Raw genomic sequence first — 21,841 nt, 5'->3', positions numbered from 1 at the left:
ATAGGATGCCTCTTCTCCCTACCTACCTCTGTAGATTCAGCTTTGAGGCAGTAATCCAAGGACTGAAGTATGTTGTACTGTAGCCCCCTTTTGTTCATGGTGAAGGTGCATCCACTGGTCAAACAGCAAGTATCACTCTTCAGGAATACCCAGTAACGGAATTGGGGGTCCTCCAATTGGCTTGACTTCTGACTTGGCAGTTTCCTCCTCCTCCTCCTCCTCCTGTGTACTCCCAAACTGAGTGCAGTGTGAGTCTGCCTAGGCAGAGGAACAGTGAGATCCCACGATAAACAAGTCAAGGAAGGAAGTGAGTGGGAAAATGACCAGGTTGACCAGGAACAAACGAGAAGACTTCACCAATAAATGTTTATCATTCTTAGAAGACTTGACATGGATTGACCCAGGGGCATTTAGGTTGGCCTCCATTGGACCAGCCTTAAAACTATATAGGTGGCTATCTCCTTTCAGATGCCCTAATGCAGGGTGGGGAGTGCCTACTCTATAAAGACACCTGGCCATCCAGTTTCCGGTACAGATTACTAGTGTAACCAGATACGGTGCACCTCACATTGAGGCATTCACAGTTATACCAGCCATAGATCTGGTGGGCGCCTAAATTTGTATACATGTTTTTAGTGACTTGTGTTGAGTCCTGGATGTTTATTAAAGTACAAGTATTTACATCATCTGCTGTCCCCCCTTCTTTCTGTCACCCTTGTTGCGACTGTTTTGTTTGCATGGTGACAAGGGTTCCTGTTCTTCTGTTTTTCGGTTTGGCGCTTAAATATGGCAAGGGCGTACGTACCTTGAAGGCCCACCCATGCCTTGCCCACATGTACACACCCTTGCAGTTGTGGGCTATAGCACTTACATTGTGAGTGACATTGCCGAAGGGTTAGAAGGTAAAGTTTGCCTATTTGCGGATGATACTAAGATTTGTAACAGAGTGGACACCCGGGAGGGAGTGGAAAACATGAAAAAGGATCTGCGGAAGCTAGAAGAATGGTCTAAGGTTTGGCAATTAAAATTCAATGCGAAGAATTGCAAAGTGATGCACTTAGGGAGTAGAAATCCATGAGAGACGTATGTGTTAGGCGGTGAGAGTCTGATATGTACGGACAGGGAGAGGGATCTTGGGGTGATAGTATCTGAGGATCTGAAGATGACGAAACAGTGTGACAAGGCGGTGGCCGTAGCGAGAAGGTTGCTAGGTTGTACAGAGAGAGGTGTGACCACCAGAAGAAAGGAGGTGTTGATGCCCCTGTATAAGTCGTTGGTGAGGCCCACCTGGAGTATTGTGTTCAGTTTTAGAGGCCGTATCTTGCTAAGGATGTAAAAAGAATTGAAGCGGTGCAAAGAAAAGCTACGAGAATGGTATGGGATTTGCGTTAGAAGACATATGAGGAGAGACTTACTGACCTGAACATGTATACCCTGGAGGAAAGGAGAAACGGGTGATATGATACAGACGGTCAAATATTTGAAAGGTATTAGTCCGCAAACAAACCTTTTCCGGAGATGGGAAGGCGGTAGAACTAGTGGACATGAAATGAGATTGAAGGGGGGCAGACTCAAGAAAAATGTCAGGAAGTATTTTTTCATGGAGAGACTGGTGGATGCTTGGAATGCCCTCCCATGGGAGGTGGTGGAGATGAAAACGGTAACGGAATTCAAACATGCGTGGGATAAACATAAAGGAATCCTGTTTGGAAGGAAAGGATCCTCAGAAGCTTAGCCGAGATTGGGTGGCGGAGCCGGTGGTGGGAGGCGGGGCTAGTGCTGGGCAGACTTCTACAGTCTGTGCCTTGACAATGACAGATACAAATCAAGGTAAGGTATACACAAAAAGTAGCACATATGAGTTTATCTTGTTGGGCAGACTGGATGGACCGTGCAGGTCTTTTTCTGCTGTCATCTAGTATGTTACTTGCAGGTTAAACACTACATGATGGGGCAGGGCTGGCTTACGTCTGACTCTGATGAGATGGAACATTTTGAAAATTTATGGATGGCTTTGGGTAAACTTAAAAGACCAATATCTCTGTTTAAGTTTTTTAGGGGTTGGACCTTGCAGAAGTATGGGTTTATATAGCAGTGGGAAATTGATTTGGGGGTTGAGCTTGCGCAGAGTAAATGGAAACAGGTGTTCCAAGAGATGCAAAAATCCTCTATGTATTGATTAAAGAAAATGCATATAAAGTGGTTATATGCTGGTACTACACTCCAGTTAAATTACAAGCTATGTTTCGCCCTTTAAGCACTGATGTATATTGGAGATGTCTGGATGCTAACTTTTATCATCTATATCAAAAAGCACAAAGACCAAGGGACACTCAATGAAATTACATGGAAATACTTTTAAAACAAAGAGGAGGAAATATTTTTTTCACACAAAGAATAGTTGAGCTCTGGAATACGCTGCCAGAGGATGTGGTAACAGTGGTTAGTGTATCTGGGTTTTAAAAAGGTTTGGACAAGTTCCTGGAGTAAAAGTCCATAGTCTGTTATTGAGACAGATATGGGGACGCCACTGCTTGCCCCGGGATTGGTAGCATGGAATATTGCTACTAATTGGGTCTCTTCCATTGTGACCTGCATTGGACACTGTTGGAAGCAGGATACTGGGCTAGATGGACCATTGTTTTGACCCAGTATGGCTATTTGTATGTTCTTATGAATGTGGAAAAAATATAGACTTATTGGACTTCGGTGGTGCAATATATGACACAGGGACTGGGCAAGCCCTTTCCTATGACCCTTAATGCCTGCTTGTTGGGTCTTAATAATGAGTGGTTTTCACTAGCAAGTCTGGCTTAAAAACTTATGTTTGGCAGCAGTGAAATGTGAGCTATTGGCTAACTGGAAGAAAACAATTGGTTCTACTATGAGTGGCTGGATGGTGTGTATGGCCCATCTACTGTATGTGAATTGGAGATTCTTATAGGTTGGATTCATGGGCGATATGATCCAGATAAGGAGGAGTAGACTCATCTTACCACTATAATTTCTGTGGATGAGCGGGAGGGCTGAAGGGTGGGGTGGGGGGCGGTTGTTGTGGAAGGGGGGCACTGAAGAATCCCAGTACGTCCCTTAAGAGATGGCTGTTGGATGGGGAGGGGGGAGTTAGGGGTTCGGTGGATGTGGGCCTGTTACGTTTGTTAACTGGGAGACTTTGTATGGCATTTTGTGGTTTGTTTATGTAAGCTTGGTTTATTACTTAATAATAATAATAACAATAATAATAATAATGTATGTATACAAAAAAAAGAGTTTTGGCTCCATTACTCACTTACTGTGCTAAAAGAATATTAAATACTGTTGAGGCTTCTCTTTTCCTTATCATTTGCATGGAAAGGGACTATTACTACTACTACTTATTTCTGTAGCATTACTAGACATATGCAGTGCTGTACTCTAAATATATTGAAAATTTAATGGGGGAAGAGTGCACAGAGATCTAAACATGAAACACCAATATGGAATGGTTGGAATATTATAGCACGAGGAAGAAGAGGTGAAATGATAGAAGAAAGCAATTGAAACTCTCTTTACCTGATTGATTGGAAAACTCTGAGCTGGAGATGGACACTTCTAAATCAACGCGATTGTAAGTTTCCCCACAATGTTTCACATGATCTTTAGGGTTTGCTCCAGTGGCGTAGCTAGGGTAGTTGACACACGGGGCCGGTCATTTTTTAACACCCCCCCCCCCCCCCCAAATCCAGTACTAGGCATACCGAGAATACAAAACACTCAGGACCTATAGAGCAATTCTACCATACCATAAGCAGTAATTTGTACGAGTCACACAAGGAAAAGGAAAGCATCTTAAACACTACAGTGAGCACTAGAACATCAATTCACCTATTGTAAAATGAAAACAGACAGATTAGTACTGATCGTCAATCCTGCACAGTCAATGCCAACCGAAAGCCATGTCTTTTTCACAAACACAGATACACCCTAATCCACTATAGAATAAGTAATCATAAACTTTCTATTTAGACAAAAATTAAACTGAACCCCCGATGCCAGACTCTGCATACAATGCAACACCACAGAAACAGAAAATGTCCCCTAGTACTGTGCAAAATATAAATACAGCAGATGTAAATTTGAAAAAACTAACAAATACCAATCACCACTTTACAAATTAACAAACAGAAATAAAACAAATACAGAAAATAAAATAATACCATTTTATTGGACTAATACATTTAGCTTCCAGAGGCCAAAGTCTCCTTCCTCAGGTCAATACAGTATAGTGCTGTTACAGTATCCTATCCTGACCTGAGGAAGGGGGTTTTGTTCTCTGAAAGTTAAGTCAAAATGTATTAAAATTAGTCCAATAAAAAGATTACCTTATTTACATGTTCTATTTATAAACATTTATTAACACAGCTACAATACTATATCCTAAAGCAAAAAAATAAAAATAAATATTTTATTTACAGTTTGTTGTCTCTGGTTTCTGCTTTCCTCATCTTCTTTTCACTGTCTTCCTTCCATCCAGCATCTGTCTTCGCTCTCTCTCTGCCATCCAGTGTCTGCCCTCTCTAATGTCCCTTCCATCCACTGTCTGCCATCTCTCTCCCTTCCATCCACATCTGCCCTCTATCTCTGCCCCTTCCATCCACCATTTGCCCCAGTCTGCCCTCTCTCTCTCCCCCTTCCACCCACCATCTGCCCTTTCTCTCTGCCCCTTCAATCCATCTGCCCTCTGTCTCCCATCCATCCAGGGTCTGCCCTCCCTCTCCTATCCATCCAAGGTCTGCCCTCCCTCATGCTCCCCCCTTCCATCCAGGGTCTGTCCCCTCTCTTTTCAGCCCCCAGGTCCAGCCCCCTTATTCGACCTGCCCCTAGTTCCAGCCCCAGCCCACATCTCCCACCTGCCCCCCTTTTCAGCCCCACTATCCCACCAGTCCCCAGCCCTTTTCTCCCATCAGTCCTGAGATTCAGCCCCCAGCCACTTCTCCCTGTCCCCTTTTCAGCCCCTAGTTTCAACCCCAGCCCTTTTCTCTCACTAGTCCCTAGCTTCAGCCCCAGCCAGTTCTCCCTGTCCCCTTTAAAGCCCCCAATCCCCACAGTTTCAGCCCCTGCCCCTTTTCAGCCCCCAGTTCCAGTACTAGCCCCCTTATCCCAACTACCCTCCTTTTCAGCCCCCAGTTCTAGCCCCCTTCATCCACCACATGCCTTGCATCCCACCCATCAGCCCCAGACTCATTCTCCCACCTGCCCCAGGCATTGACCCATTTTCTCTACTGCCCCCTTGTCAGACCCCAGTTCCAGCTTCAGACCCCTTCTCCCATCTGAGCTCCCCCACCCCTTCCCAATCCCCTTCTCCCCTCTGAGCACCCCTCTGAGCTCCCCCACCCCTCCCCAATCCCCTTCTCCCCTCCCCAATCCCCTTCACCCCTCTGAGCACCCCTCTGAGCTCCCCCACCCCTCCCCAATTCCCTTCTCCCCTCTGAGCTCCCCCTCTCCCATCTGAGCCCCCCCTGACCCAGTCCCATGCCCCCTCTGTCGAGAGCCGACAGAGCCCTCTTCTCCTGCCACCACCCTGCCTTTTTTTAAAAAATCCATGCAGCGGCGCAGGCAGCGCCTCACATCTGCCCTGTGTGTGCTGTGAAAGGAGAAAATCGCCTCGCTGCAGGGTTGCCAGGTTGAAAAAATTTTCCCCGCCCAAAACGAGCCCAAAACCCGCACAAAGGTAAACCCCTCCCCCGATGTCTTTAACCCCGCTTCTGACATATTTAACTCCGCCTCCGACATCTTTAACCCCACCCCTGACGTACCTCTGACATCACTAACCCCGCCCCCGATGTAGCCTCCGACGTCACTAGCCCCCGTTGTCACTAGCCCCGCCCCTGACATCATTAACCTCGCCTCTGCAGGCTTCTATTGGACCAAATTGGACCAATAGAAGCCCCAGAAAAGCACCCAAATCCGCACTACGGCTTTTTAAAAACCGCCCAATTTCCCACAGCCGGCAAAACTTGCCCACAACCAATCTCCAAAAGCTGCCCAATTGTGCGGGAAACCCACAGACCTGGCAACATTGCCTTGCTGGCGTCGGGACTTCCTTCGCTATGTCCCGCCCTCGAGGAAATAGGAAGTTACCTCAGAAGAGGGTGGGACACAGCGAGGGAAGGCCCGATGCCAGCGAGGTGATTTTCTCTTTTCACCGCACACGCAGGGCAGATGCGAGGTGCTGCCTGCGTCGCTGCGTGGATTAAAAAAACAAAGGCAGGGTGGTGGCAGGAGACGAGAGCTGTCAGCTCTTGACGGAGCACCCCCCCACACCCGCTGACACCCGGGGTGGACCGCCCCCACCTCCCCGCCCTTGCTACGCCACTGGTTTGCTCTGCTTAATGGTATTGACTGTTTTCCCATCTATCTTGAGAGGACTTTTTGAATATTGTTATTGTTTCTTTTAAATGAACTTGGGGAAAATCCACTATTTCTGGGATAAGCAGTATAAAATGTTTTGTACATTTTGGGGATCTTGCCGGGTATTTGTGACCTGGATTGGCCACTGTTGGAAACAGGATGCTGGGCTCGATGGACCTTTGGTCTTTCCCAGTATGACAATACTTATGTACTTAAGTAATGATTGCTTTTAGGGAGCAGGGTGATAGATAAAACATCCATGTTAAAATGGTGACTTTTTTTTCCTTTTCTTATGGCTCATATTCTTCTTTTTTTTGCGGGTTTATTCCAGGGTAGGTACCTGTATTCAAAAGTGTATAACCAGGTACTTGGGGGTGGGAGGAATTAAAAGACCCTATTCAACGGGTTTACAATAAGCAATGTGTGGTATCTATGTCAAACTTTTAGAAGACAACTATGAAGCCCTTAGAATCATGGCCTTTACCATTTAAATTACAGTGATTTCTCATTGCTTCTGTGTCTCACTGAATATTAAAGGCCTCAGATGTCCCCTGAAGAGGGTTCTCTTGTACAGAGAATTTCAGCAATTGAAGTTGCATATTTTATTTGTGCAGGAGAGTAACTCACTCTCTAATGACAAAAAGACTTATGTCTATGTATACACTTCCAAATATGCTTGTCTCACTGTTTTATACTGACAAAATCCCAACGACGAAAGAGGGGAATCTATAGGAGGAAAAATACTTCCGTGTAACAGTAGCCTGATAAAAAATTAAGCTAAACTGTATTCACCATAAAAAATTAAGCTAAACTGTATTCACCATCATAAGTCACAAAAAACCCTCCTCCTCCCTTGATTTTTCTTCGTTTTTAAATTCTTTTATACTTTTCATTTCAAACATTGATTATATAATTACTAATATAGTGTCCAAAAACAAGTCAGTGGCTCCATCTAGAGAGAAAATGGTGTATGTTGAGAAAGAGCTCCTGAAGGAGCTCATTCTAGTGAAACAGACAAGAGGGGGTTTTTTTTGGATGCCGTATTAGTAATTATATAATCAATGTTTAAAATGAAAAGTATAAAAGAATGTAAAAATTAATAAAAATGAAAAATCAAGGGAGGAGGAGGTTTTTTGTAACTTATCAGACAACTGTTACACTGTTTTTTTCCTCTGATAGATTCCCCTCCTTCATCGTTGGGATTTTGTCAGTGTAAAACAGTGAGACTTAAGAATATTTGGTAATTTATGCAGAAGACCCATTTTACAAGAAGCAGAAAATTATTTTGAAGACAAAGTAGACATCTCGGTTGTCTTTTTTTCATCAGTCCCTAAGAAGAAAGTGAAGCGGCCAATCTAATTACCAGATGTTGCCCTCTCCTGGTAGATGGTGTTAAAAGAGATTGTAATGGTTGCTATTTGTTGTGAATGTCCCAGTGACACTGCCTACACTTTTTGCAGTCAGGGGTCCTTTTACCAAGTTGTGGAAAAAGTTTGCCTTAGGCCACCCTTATACGGGTTTCTCCGCAGCTGAAACATGGCCAATTTTCTATTTTTTCAATTAATGGCCATGCATTAATGTTGCCATTAGTGTGTGACCATTAACAGATATTAATGCTTGAGCACTTACCGCCACCCATTTTGTAGGTGGTAAGGGCTCATTTGTTAATCCTGTGCTAATCAGTTAGCACTCAGTAATGTAGATGTGCTAGCATTAGTGCAGAAACAAATGCTCTCCACTCTCTGACACATCCCCTCCATGGAAAAAAATAAATTATTTTGGGGATGGTTTGCCTGTGCACATTTCAAACTTACTGCAGGATGCCTGAGCACATACCATGTTAAAGCGCAGATACTTACTCGTAGCAGGTATTCTCTGAGGACAGCAGGCCTTATATTCTCATAAGTGGGTAACACAGGCTGCGTTGCCTGATCCAGATCTTATGACAAGCATAAGAAGAGCTTTGTGGAGGCTGGAGCGCAAGACATACTCCACCACACATAAGCGAGTGCCTTCCTGTCTGCCACGCAAACGTGGTCACCTCAGTTGAGTATAACAGCAAAAAAGGAAAAATAATTAAGTAGACAGCTCCAAGGGGAGGTGGGAGAGATTGTGAGAATATAAGGCCTGCTGTCCTCGAAGAATACCTGCTACAGGTAGGTATCTTCGCTTTCTCTGAGGGCAAGCTGGCCTATCTACTCTCCCTAGCATCCAGGATCACCAAAAACAATAAACATTGGTCAATTGGACCTCACAATGGTGAGGACATAACGCAGATTAACCTGAAACTGTATACAATCTGAATGAGAGTGCAGCCTGGAATAGAATAAAACAGGCCTAGGAGGATGAGGTTGGATTCTAGACCCCAAACAGATTCTACTACACTGTCTGCCCGAACCGACTGTCGCATCGGGTATCCTGCTCAAGGCAATAGTGTGATGTGAATGTATGGACTGAAGACCATGTTGCAGCCTTGCAAATTTCTTCAACGGAGGCTGACATCAAGTGGGCTACTGACTCAGCCATGGCTCTGACATTGTGAGCTGTGACATGACCCTCTAGGGCCAGCCCCATAAGTGAAGGAAATGCAATCTGCCAGCCAATTAGAAATGGTGTGTTTCCCAATGGCGACCATCATCCTGTTGGGTTCAAAAGAAATAAAAAGTTGGGCGGACTGTCTATGGGGCCTGGTCCTCTCCATTGTAGTAGGCCAATGCTCTCTTGCAATCCAAGGTGTGCAAGGTGCTTTCGCCAGGATGGGCATGAGGTCGGGGAATGAATGTTGGCAAAACAATCGACTAGTTCAGGTGGAACTCGGACACCACTTTCGGCAGGAAATTGGGGTATGTGCAGAGGACTACTTTCATGATGAAACTTAATATAAGGTGCATCCACCACTAAGGCCTGAAGCTCATTGACTCTAAGAGCTGAAGCTGCAGCCACCAAGAAAAGGACCTTCCATGTCAAGTACTTCAGATGGCAGGAATTCAGTGGTTCAAAAGGAGCTTTCATCAGCTAGGTGAGAACAACACTGAGATCTCATGACACAGGTTACGGCATGGGTGGCAGTCAACACTGGGGCCACACGCAGTACCCCTATCGGAGGACACACCATAGGCTGAGGGCCATGCAAGGCCACAACGCGAAGCAGGGTAGATGCAAGCATCCCTGCTGCTGATGCACACAATTGCATGATGCCATTAAGCAGCTCAGGAAGGCCCGGATGGGCTCATCGAAGGTCAACATTGGGAAAAGCTAGGGCTCCGGTTGAGAGACAGGTTGCAGGACTGTCGGGTCGATACTGGAGCTGGCTGGTGGTTGCTGGTAGAAGAGCTCATTGTATCTCCTGTAGGGAGGAAGAGTGGTCCTCCCAGCACTGATGCTTCTCAGGTGCCGAAACCATTGATGCCGCTGAACTCCCAGCACCATGCGTTGAGGGAGATCGATGAAGATGCTTATTGGCCTTAGCCCAAAGCTAGTCATGAGGCTTCTTGGTGCCAACGAGGATGACATTGAATCCTCGCGTCACTTCGGGGTCGGGTCTGATGGACAGTTCCAGGGCTCTGCACAGCAGTAGGCCTCAAGACAGGTGGAGACCCACTCAATGCACCACTACTCCCAGTGTCTGCAGGTCTAGCAGCAGCCATGCTTACTAGACCTGCCAAGTCTCCTGCATTCAGCGGGAGACTCCTGCATTGGCGGGTCATCTCCCGCACTCTCACCAAAGTAGGAAAGTCTTCAGTTGAGATCCACTGCTACTGCCGCTGCTTCTTTCTTGATGAGCAGGGCAGCCACAGCAAAGGAAGAGAAGCAAGCGTGGGGCCGCAGCAGCCTTCATGCTCTGCAGACCCTCTGCCCCCGGAACAGGAAATTGACATCAGCAGGGCAGAGGACAGCAGTGCTGACAGCGCATGCCTGAGGGCTGCTGTGGCCCCACGCTTGTTTTTCTTGTTTTGCTGGCATTGCTGTTGTGACTTCGGGAGAAGCAGCGGTGGCCAGGAAACAGGTGATACTGGGTGGAAAGGGTAGGGGAAGTGGGACAGGGCATCGAGAGCGAGGCAAGAGGTGATAAATGGAGAAAGAGAGAAAGAAGAGTGGGGATGCTGAATGGAAGGAGGGGTACAGAGAAAGATGAGTAGAGAGATGAGTGGAAAGATGGGGAGAGAAAGAGGGGACATGGTAAAGGGCAGGAGAGAGAGAGAGAGAAGCTGCTGGGGAGAAACTGGGGGAGACCCTAGCTGGTCAGACGGAGAAATGCTGGATGAAAGGAGGGGAGAGAGGGAAAATGCTGGAAGGAGGGGGGCAGAAAGAGGTAAAATCCTGGATGGAAGGGTAGGGAGAGAAAGAGGAAAGACACTAGAAGGATGGGGAAAGAGAGAGGACATGCTGAATGGAAAAGAGTAGAGAGAGAGAACTGGCTAGAAGGAAGGGGTAATTAAAGAGGACAATGGATGGAAGGATTGGGAAAGGGTAGATGGGTAGAAGGATGAGGATAGAAGGGTAGGAGAGAAAGAGGGTAAGTACTGGATGGAAGGATAGGGAGAGAGAGAAGACTCTAGATGGAAGGATGCAGAGAGAAAGAGGGGGGAGCCACTGGAAGGATGGGGAGAGAAAGAGGGGAGAGGATAGAGTTAGTGAAAGACTGGATAATAAGAGGAAGGGGCATGGGGAGAACAAAAATAAGGAAAAGATGAAAAGCCATAGGTAGATGAAGTAAAAAGAGGGAAATTAAAGAATGGATAGTAAGAATAAATTAAATCTGGACAGAGAGAGAGGCAGAAAAATAAACTGAAGAAAGGAGAGAAAAATGACAGAGTAAAGAGAAGACGAAAGAAAGCAGAATCAAGAGACTGGGACCAACACAATTAGAAAACGTAAATGGCCAGACAACAAAGGTACAGAAAATAATTTTATTTTTAACTTAGGATAAAGTAATGTGGTAGGTGTGTTAATAAAGGTTAATAAATGCAAATAATATACAAAATAGAAAATAAGTTGATACCTTCACTATTTTTAAAACATTTTTGATTAGCCCTCACAGACCAGCACTTTCTTCCTCAGGTCAGGAGAGGATACCATAACAGCATTATACTGTCCTGGCCTGACCTGAGGCAGGAGGTTTTGGCCTCTGAAAGCTAATTGAAAAGGGTATTAGGCTATCAAAATATTTTCTGAAATGGCCATGAGGTGTGCCAGGGGGTGAAGCCATGTAGAGTGGGTGGAGCCAAAGCAGAGTGGGGTGGGTGAGGCTGGGGGCGTGTACTAAAATCTCCCTCTCAAAAACTGAGACCCCTTGGCAGCTCTGGCTTATTGATGCTCCTGGTGCGATGCTCGACTAGCATGTACTTTCTCTATGGTGATCTTGTTTGTTCATTTTCTCAGTAGGTAGTGTTTTGGATTCATTAGGGCCTGGTATAAACTGTAAATGTTACAGTGCTGGAATCTGGATAAGGTTTTTGCTTAGCAAGTTAGTGCTGTTATAGAATGGTAAGGTTCTGAGTGTATTTTTGCACAACTTTGTGCATAGTGTTTTACAGCAGAGGGATGTTGGCATTACCAATATTACATCAAACCATTAGTGTCATTTTTTGTTAATATCAGATGAGGTTTTTGAACATATTGCAGGATCTCATGTGTATTGACTGTTGAGGTGACTGTCTTATAGTAGACTTTTATGTGACCGGGTTTAAATTAAAAGGCGCTCTCTCTCTCTCTCTCTCTCTCTCCCTCTCTCTCCCTCCCTCTCTCTCTCTCTCTCTCTCTAGGGGTCTTTACATACAGTTGACTTGATTCCATAGATATGTATGTGGTTTAGTGTTCATAAGTGATTGAAATAATTGAGCTTAAAATATATAACATGCCATCATACAGAAATCTAATTTCAAAGTGAAGATTCTAGACGTTAAAAAAAAAAAACTAACATTGTTCAGATGGGGGATTACCTCAAGGAATTGTCTGGATGGGAACATCTGGAAGAAGTTGGAAAGCTGTAGGCAAAATTGTGGAGCCCTTTTACTAAGCTGTGGTAAAAGGGGTCCTGCGCTAGCATCAGTGCATGTTTTTGATGCATGCTGAGGCTCCCTTTACTGCAGCGGGTAAAAGGCTGTTTCTTTTTTTTTTTTTTTTTAAAGAAATGGCCGTGCGGTAAGTGAACCACTTACCACATGGCCATTTCGGGGGGGAGCACTTACTGCCACCCATACTAATCCGGTGGTAACCTGACAACACACTGCCCTGCCCAATTACCACCGGGTAAGCACTGTGGCAGACTTATACGGTCTGTGCCAAAGTCGGTGGTTGGGAGGCGGGGATAGTGCTGGGCAGACTTATACGGTCTGTGCCCTGAATAGGACAGGTACAAATCAAAGTAGGGTATACACAAAATTAGCACATATGAGTTATCTTGTTGGGCAGACTGGATGGACCGTGCAGGTCTTTTTCTGACATCATCTACTATGTTACTATGTTACACTGGTGCTACAAAAATAGAAAATATTTTTGTTGCACTGGAAATAGGGTGAGCTGGGGGTGGGAACTATTGCTAGGTTCCTGTGGTAGCCCAGTGATAGTTCTGGATTGGCGCATGGCAAACCCATTATTGTGCACCAACCCTTTAGTAAAAGGGCCCCTAAAAGAGCTATTGTAAGGGCAACAAACTTTTTTTAAGGAAAGTAAATAAAAGGAAAGGGAAAAAGAAGCCACTTTGGTTCTCAAAAGTTGTAGATGAAATGGTAAGGAAAAAAGGTTAGACTTTATAAATTACAAGAGTTCACAGAAAGAGGAAGACAGGCAACAGTATCTGGAAAAGCTGGCATAACCCGGTAGTCAGAAAAGCAAAGATGCAAATGGAAGAAAAAAATAGCCAATACAGTAAAATGGAGGGGGGGGGGGGGGAACAAGATATTTTTTAGATATATTAGTGATAGAAGGAAGTGGAAAAGTGGCATTGTGAGACTCAAAGGTGAAGAGGATGAATATGTAGAAGCTGATAAAGATAAGGTGGGATTGCTTAACAAATATATCTGTTCTATGTTTACAGCTGAACTGTATTTTTGAGGAACTGACTAAACTGAAGGTGGACAAAGCAATGGGGCCAGATGGCATACTGAAGGAACCAGTGGCGTAGTCAGACCTAACATTTTGGGTGGGCCCAAAGCTAATATGGGTGGGCACTGTGTATATAGGTATGAGTAGTGTTTCTTTCTACAAAATAATGCATTAGACTGCACTTGATGATGGATTTCTAAGTAGTATGCCCAGCATCAACATATGGAAAAACCAATATTTTAAAATATAGTTTACACTATCCCACATCTTAAACTTGACCAGGCGTAAGTCTACTATAATGGCAAACATCTCAACACACATGACAGGATCCTACAGTATAATTTCAGACATGATATCCTTCAAACTTTGCTTCCCTACCCCTCAATCCAATCCTCTAGCCCGGCATCAGCCTTTCTCATCTCTTCCCTACCCCCCACCCGCCCATAGCCCAGCATCAGCCCTTCCCTTCTCTATCATCCATCCCATAGCTATGCCTTCCCCATTGAGGAAAAGAAAATTATTTGTATAATAATTATTTTTGTATGTTCTTTGCTTTGTTTGACTGAATATTTTTGTATTTCAGTTTATAGCGAATGCTACATACCTGTAGAAGGTATTCTCCGAGGACAGCAGGCTGATTGTTCTCACTGATGGGTGACGTCCACGGCAGTCGCTCCAATCGGAAACTTCACTAGCAAAGGCCTTTGCTAGTCCTCGCGCGCCCATGCGCACCGCGCATGCGCGGCCGTCTTCCCGCCCGAACCGGCTCGTGTTCGTCAGTCCCGTATGTAGCAAGACAAAGACAAGGGAAGACACAACTCCAAAGGGGAGGCGGGCGGGTTTGTGAGAACAATCAGCCTGCTGTCCTTGGAGAATACCTTCTACAGGTATGTAGCATTCGCTTTCTCCGAGGACAAGCAGGCTGCTTGTTCTCACTGATGGGGTATCCCTAGCCCCCAGGCTCACTCAAAACAACAACCATGGTCAATTGGGCCTCGCAACGGCGAGGACATAACTGAGATTGACCTAAAAAATTTACCAACTAACTGAGAGTGCAGCCTGGAACAGAACAAACAGGGCCCTCGGGGGGTGGAGTTGGATCCTAAAGCCCAAACAGGTTCTGAAGAACTGACTGCCCGAACCGACTGTCGCGTCGGGTATCCTGCTGCAGGCAGTAATGAGATGTGAATGTGTGGACAGATGACCACGTCGCAGCTTTGCAAATTTCTTCAATAGAGGCTGACTTCAAGTGGGCTACCGACGCTGCCATGGCTCTAACATTATGAGCCGTGACATGACCCTCAAGAGTCAGCCCAGCCTGGGCGTAAGTGAAGGAAATGCAATCTGCTAGCCAATTGGATATGGTGCATTTCCCCACAGCCACTCCCCTCCTATTGGGATCAAAAGAAACAAACAATTGGGCGGACTGTCTGTTGGGCTGTGTCCGCTCCAGGTAGAAGGCCAATGCTCTCTTGCAGTCCAATGTGTGCAGCTGACGTTCAGCAGGGCAGGAATGAGGACGGGGAAAGAATGTTGGCAAGACAATTGACTGGTTCAGATGGAACTCCGACACGACCTTTGGCAGGAACTTAGGGTGAGTGCGGAGGACTACTCTGTTATGATGAAATTTGGTGTAAGGGGCCTGGCCTACCAGGGCCTGAAGCTCACTGACTCTACGAGCTGAAGTAACTGCCACCAAGAAAATGACCTTCCAGGTCAAGTACTTCAGATGGCAGGAATTCAGTGGCTCAAAAGGAGGTTTCATCAGCTGGGTGAGAACGACATTGAGATCCCATGACACTGTAGGAGGCTTGACAGGGGGCTTTGACAAAAGCAAACCTCTCATGAAGCGAACAACTAAAGGCTGTCCTGAGATCGGCTTACCTTCCACACGGTAATGGTATGCACTGATTGCACTAAGGTGAACCCTTACGGAGTTGGTCTTGAGACCAGACTCAGACAAGTGCAGAAGGTATTCAAGCAGGGTCTGTGTAGGACAAGAGCGAGGATCTAGGGCCTTGCTGTCACACCAGACGGCAAACCTCCTCCACAGAAAGAAGTAACTCCTCTTGGTGGAATCTTTCCTGGAAGCAAGCAAGATACGGGAGACACCCTCTGACAGACCCAAAGAGGCAAAGTCTACGCTCTCAACATCCAGGCCGTGAGAGCCAGGGACCGGAGGTTGGGATGCAGAAGCGCCCCTTCGTCCTGCGTGATGAGGGTCGGAAAACACTCCAATCTCCACGGTTCTTCGGAGGACAACTCCAGAAGAAGAGGGAACCAGATCTGACGCGGCCAAAAAGGAGCAATCAGAATCATGGTGCCTCGGTCTTGCTTGAGTTTCAACAAAGTCTTCCCCACCAGAGGTATGGGAGGATAAGCATGCAGCAGACCTTCCCCCCAGTCCAGGAGGAAGGCATCCGATGCCAGTCTGCCGTGGGCCTGAAGCCTGGAACAGAACTGAGGGACTTTGTGGTTGGCTCGAGATGCGAAGAGATCTACCAAGGGGGTGCCCCACACCTGGAAGATCTGTCGCACTACACGGGAATTGAGCGACCACTCATGAGGTTGCATAATCCTGCTCAACCTGTCGGCCAGACTGTTGTTTACGCCTGCCAGATATGTGGCTTGGAGCACCATGCCGTGACGGCGAGCCCAGAGCCACATGCTGACGGCTTCCTGACACAGGGGGCGAGATCCGGTGCCCCCCTGCTTGTTGACGTAGTACATGGCAACCTGGTTGTCTGTCTGAATTTGGATAATTTGGTGGGACAGCCGATCTCTGAAAGCCTTCAGAGCGTTCCAGATCGCTCGTAACTCCAGAAGATTGATCTGCAGATCGCGTTCCTGGAGGGACCAGCTTCCTTGGGTGTGAAGCCCCTCGACATGAGCTCCCCACCCCAGGAGAGACGCATCCGTGGTCAGCACTTTTTGAGGCTGAGGAATTTGGAAGGGACGTCCCAGAGTCAGATTGGACCAAATCGTCCACCAATACAGGGATTCGAGAAAACTCGTGGACAGGTGGATTATGTCTTCTAGATCCCCAGCCGCCTGAAACCACTGGGAAGCTAGGGTCCATTGAGCAGATCTCATGTGAAGGCGGGCCATGGGAGTCACATGAACTGTGGAGGCCATGTGGCCTAGCAATCTCAACATCTGCCGAGCTGTGATCTGCTGGGACGCTCGCACCCGCGAGACGAGGGACAACAAGTTGTTGGCTCTCGTCTCTGGGAGATAGGCGCGAGCCGTCCGAGAATCCAGCAGAGCTCCTATGAATTCGAGTCTCTGCACTGGGAGAAGATGGGACTTTGGATAATTTATCACAAACCCCAGTAGCTCCAGGAGGCGAATAGTCATCTGCATGGACTGCAGGGCTCCTGCCTCGGATGTGTTCTTCACCAGCCAATCGTCGAGATATGGGAACACGTGCACCCCCAACCTGTGAAGTGCCGCTGCTACTACAGCCAAGCACTTTGTGAACACCCTGGGCACAGAGGCGAGCCCAAAGGGTAGCACACAGTACTGGAAGTGACGTGTGCCCAGCTGAAATCGCAGATACTGTCTGTGAGCTGGCAGTATCGGGATGTGTGTGTAGGCATCCTTCAAGTCCAGAGAGCATAGCCAATCGTTTTCCTGAATCATGGGAAGAAGGGTGCCCAGGGAAAGCATCCTGAACTTTTCTTTGACCAGATATTTGTTCAGGGCCCTTAGGTCTAGGATGGGACGCATCCCCCCTGTTTTCTTTTCCACAAGGAAGTACCTGGAATAGAATCCCAGCCCTTCTTGCCCGGATGGCACAGGCTCGACCGCATTGGCGCTGAGAAGGGCGGAGAGTTCCTCTGCAAGTACCTGCTTGTGCTGGAAGCTGTAAGACTGAGCTCCCGGTGGACAATTTGGAGGTTTTGAGGCCAAATTGAGGGTGTATCCTTGCCGGACTATTTGGAGAACCCACTGATCGGAGGTTATGAGAGGCCACCTTTGGTGAAAAGCTTTCAACCTCCGACTGGCAGGTCGCCTGGCACTGACACTTGGATGTCGGCTATGCTCTGCTGGAGCCAGTCAAAAGCTCGTCCCTTGCTTTTGCTGGGGAGCCGAGGGGCCTTGCTGAGGCGCACGCTGCTGATGAGAGCGAGCGCGCTGGGGCTTAGCCTGGGCCGCAGGCTGTCGAGAAGGAGGATTGTACCTACGCTTGCCAGAAGAGTACGGAACAGTCTTCCTTCCCCCAAAAAGTCTTCTACCTGTAGAGGTAGAGGCTGAAGGCTGCCGGCGGGAGAACTTGTCGAATGCGGTGTCCCGCTGGTGGAGCTGCTCTACCACCTGTTCGACTTTCTCTCCAAAAATATTATCCGCACGGCAAGGCGAGTCCGCAATCCGCTGCTGGATTCTATTCTCCAGGTCGGAGGCACGCAACCATGAGAGCCTGCACATCACCACACCTTGAGCAGCGGCCCTGGACGCAACATCAAAGGTGTCATACACCCCTCTGGCCAGGAATTTTCTGCACGCCTTCAGCTGCCTGACCACCTCCTGAAAAGGCTTGGCTTGCTCAGGGGGGAGCGCATCAACCAAGCCCGCCAACTGCCGCACATTGTTCCGCATGTGTATGCTCGTGTAGAGCTGGTAGGACTGAATTTTGGCCACGAGCATAGAGGAATGGTAGGCCTTCCTCCCAAAGGATAAGGTTCTAGAGTCTTTGCCCGGGGGCGCCGAAGCATGCTCTCTAGAACTCTTAGCCTTCTTTAGGGCCAGATCCACAACTCCAGAGTCATGAGGCAACTGAGTGCGCATCAGCTCTGGGTCCCCATGGATCCGGTACTGGGACTCGATCTTCTTGGGAATGTGGGGATTAGTTAGAGGCTTGGTCCAGTTTGCCAGCAATGTCTTTTTTAGGACATGGTGCATGGGTACAGTGGACGCTTCCTTAGGTGGAGAAGGATAGTCCAGGAGCTCAAACATTTCAGCCCTGGGCTCGTCCTCCACAACCACCGGGAAGGGGATGGCCGTAGACATCTCCCGGACAAAGGAAGCAAAAGACAGACTCTCGGGAGGAGAAAGCTGTCTCTCAGGAGAGGGAGTGGGATCGGAAGGAAGACCTTCAGACTCCTCGTCAGCTCGGTGTCAGACACAAGTTCACGGACCTGTGTCTGCAACCTCGCCCGACTCGACTCTGTGGAGCCACGTCCACAATGGGGGCGTCGAGAGGTAGACTCCCTCGCCCGCATCGGCGAAGCTCCCTCCGCCGACGTAGTCGGGGAGCCTTCCTGGGAGGCGACGGCAGCCGGTACCGCACGCGGCACCGACGCCGGAGACCTCACCTCGGGCGATGGGCCAGCCGGCGCCACGCTCGACGGTACCGGTGGCGCAAGCACCGCCGGTACCGGAGGGTTAGGGCGCAACAGCTCTCCCAGAATCTCTGGGAGAATGGCCCGGAGGCTCTCGTTCAGAGCGGCTGCAGAGAAAGGCATGGAGGTCGATGCAGGCGTCGACGTCAGAACCTGTTCCGGGCGTGGAGGCTGTTCCGGGCTGTCCAGAGTGGAGCGCATCGACACCTCCTGAACAGAGGGTGAGCGGTCCTTTCGGTGCCGATGCCTGCTGGGTGCCGACTCCCTCGGCGACCCAGAGCTCTCGGTGCCGACACGGGAAGGAGACCGATGACGATGCTTCTTCGACTTCTTGGAACGAAGCATGTCACCGGAGCTTCCCGGCACCGACGAGGAGGACGTAGAATCCAGTCGTCGCTTCCTCGGGGCCGAGGCCGAAGGAGGTCGGTCTCGGGGGGGCTGTACCGCAGGAGCCCTCAGGGTAGGGGGAGACCCACCCGAAGGCTCACCGCCACCAGCAGGGGAATGGACAGCCCTCACCTGCACTCCAGACGAAGCACCACCGTCCGACGACATCAGCCGACGAGGTCCCGGTACCACCGACGTCGATGCAGCTGTCCGATGTCTCAGCGCCGATGCAGAGGGCCGATGCCTCGATGCACTCGATGCACTGGCGGCCGAGGATGAAGCTCTGGACGCTGAAGACGTCGATGCACTCGATACCCCCAGTGCCGATGCCGACGAAGAGCCCGAGAACAAAACGTTCCACTGGGCCAATCTCGCTACCTGAGTCCGCTTTTGCAAAAGGGAACACAGACTACAGGCCTGCGGGCGGTGCCCAGCCCCCAAGCACTGAAGACACGACGCGTGCCTGTCAGTGAGCGAGATGACCCGGGCGCACTGGGTGCACTTCTTGAAGCCGCTGGGAGACTTCGATGTCATGGGCGGAAAAATCACGCCGGCGAGATCAAAAGTCGAAATGGCGGAAAAGGCACCGAAAAAACAAGGGGAAGAAAACTTCGACCCGAGGCCTAAAAGCGGCCTACCCCGACAACAAAAGAAAACTTACCGGGGCGAAAAAGCTGAAAATAGCGGGGGGAAAAAAGACCAAAGAGTCTTTTTCCACACAGAATGGATTTTTTTTTTTTTTTAAACAACACGACGAACGCGCGAGGTCGACTTTGCGGGGCCCGACACGGCGAAAACACGACCGTACCGAGCGCGGACAAAAGAAGACTGACGAACACGAGCCGGTTCGGGCGGGAAGACGGCCGCGCATGCGCGGTGCGCATGGGCGCGCGAGGACTAGCAAAGGCCTTTGCTAGTGAAGTTTCCGATTGGAGGGGCTGCCGTGGACGTCACCCATCAGTGAGAACAAGCAGCCTGCTTGTCCTCGGAGAATACTATGTTTCTGTTTAAATGCTAACTTTTCAATAAAATATTTGAACTTTAAAAACTTGTTAAAATACTGTGCTCACTGTTAATGGTAAGATGTTCACGCTTTATTATAAAATAAACCACAATGGAAAACATTCACACTGAGTTAGATACTGTTAACTTAATAATTAGCTCGTAGAGGAAAAAGTAGCAAGTCAGAAATATTAGTAAAGGGGATCATAAACCAGAATTTTCCTAGTTTCTAATCCAGACTTAACTAATAACTGACATTGTGACCTTGGACAAGTCACAGTAACTGCCAGCTCAGCAACTTACTAGATAATAGATGCTATGGCAATAACATGACAAAATTTCTTTTAACTTACACAAATACCTGCAAAATTTACATTCTCTATACGAGGTGCAATCAACATTTATATCATATAATCAAAGGAAACCCCTCTTTAAATTAAAAGAATTAGGGAATATTATAATTAAATAATTATCAAAGGCTTTTCTACTATACTAAATTCAAGAATTCTAGATCTGGAAAATTCTATAATTACTACATTAATAATGGGAGCTCTAAAACATCTCATAGGCCTCCAATTAAGCAATGAATAAACCTGTAATATTACTAATACTAGCATAACTCAATCAAAGCAGCATTAGGAGGAATAAATATTTTTAGGACCTTAACCCAACTTCCCAACTAAGCTGATCAAATTTATCATGTAAGCAGACTTCAGAACAATTACTTCCTCCCCTTTTTTCTTTAATGAGTTTTAGCTCTTTTTTAATGCTTATTATATGTGAATTAGTCAGTCACTGGAACACAAATAAATTCTGGACCCAGTATATTTCTCCTACCTCTCAATACAAGGAAAGCAATAGGGAAAAACCTCAGTGCACGATTTCATTCCAGACTTCACAACAGTGAAGCGTTTGGTAAGCAGGAGTAGCTGATGACCAGACAGAATGGGAGCTGGGCGGCCGTCTCTCACCTGCAGAGCCAACTCTGCCTGAGGCTCTTCCTCCAGACAATCCTCCATCAGAACTTAGTTTGCTCTTGCCGAGTTTCCACATCCTCGGGGCAGGGATTTCTGCTTGTTTAGTCTGCCACTTTGGGGAATTTTATGGGGCTTTTAAAATATCAAGGCAACGAGGAGAGGAAGGGGCACGAGGCCTCAGTCGGAGGGAAACCGTCTGGCAGTCAGGACTGTCACCCCTTCCCCCTAGTCTTCCAATCCCTCGAGTCACCTGCAGCTTCATCGAGAAAGCAGTACAAACACTGCTTTAAACCTGTCCCTGCCTGGAAGCCCTTCTCTCTCCTACAACTTCCCGCCTAGGGGAACAGGAAGTTGAAGGAGAAAGAAAGGCTTCTCTGGGCAGGTCTAAAGCAGCCTGGGTACTGCTTTCTCCCTGACACCACCGGGGGATTGGAGGGCTCGGGGGACCGGGGGGGGGGGGGGGCGATACCTGGTGCCACGATGCTGGAGAAGAGCTGCAGAGCTGCTCTTTCCTGTTGGCTGCGGGTCTAAAGGCTGGCTGTGCACTGATTGGAGGAGCAGGGAAAACTGGGTGGGCCTAAGCTGAGATTGGGTGGGCCTGGGCCCACCCAGGCCCACCAGTAGCTACGCCCCTGGAAGGAACTTAGGAAAGTTCTTGCGGCTTTGCTGGCTGACATTTTCAATGCTTCTCTAGAA

At 48.0% G+C, this 21,841-nt stretch overlaps 1 protein-coding gene across 1 annotated transcript in view; it reads right to left on the bottom strand.

Moving 5' to 3' along the window:
* LOC115474455 (carbonic anhydrase 4-like) overlaps nucleotides 1-21,841 on the bottom strand; it is a 132,111-nt gene that overhangs the window by 17,768 nt on the left and 92,502 nt on the right. The window lies entirely within an intron of this gene.

This window comes from Microcaecilia unicolor, chromosome 7 (assembly GCF_901765095.1).
Source record: "Microcaecilia unicolor chromosome 7, aMicUni1.1, whole genome shotgun sequence".
NCBI lineage: Eukaryota > Metazoa > Chordata > Amphibia > Gymnophiona > Siphonopidae > Microcaecilia > Microcaecilia unicolor.
Note: the sequence above shows the minus strand (reverse complement) of the source record. Positions and strands in the feature narration are given on the sequence as shown.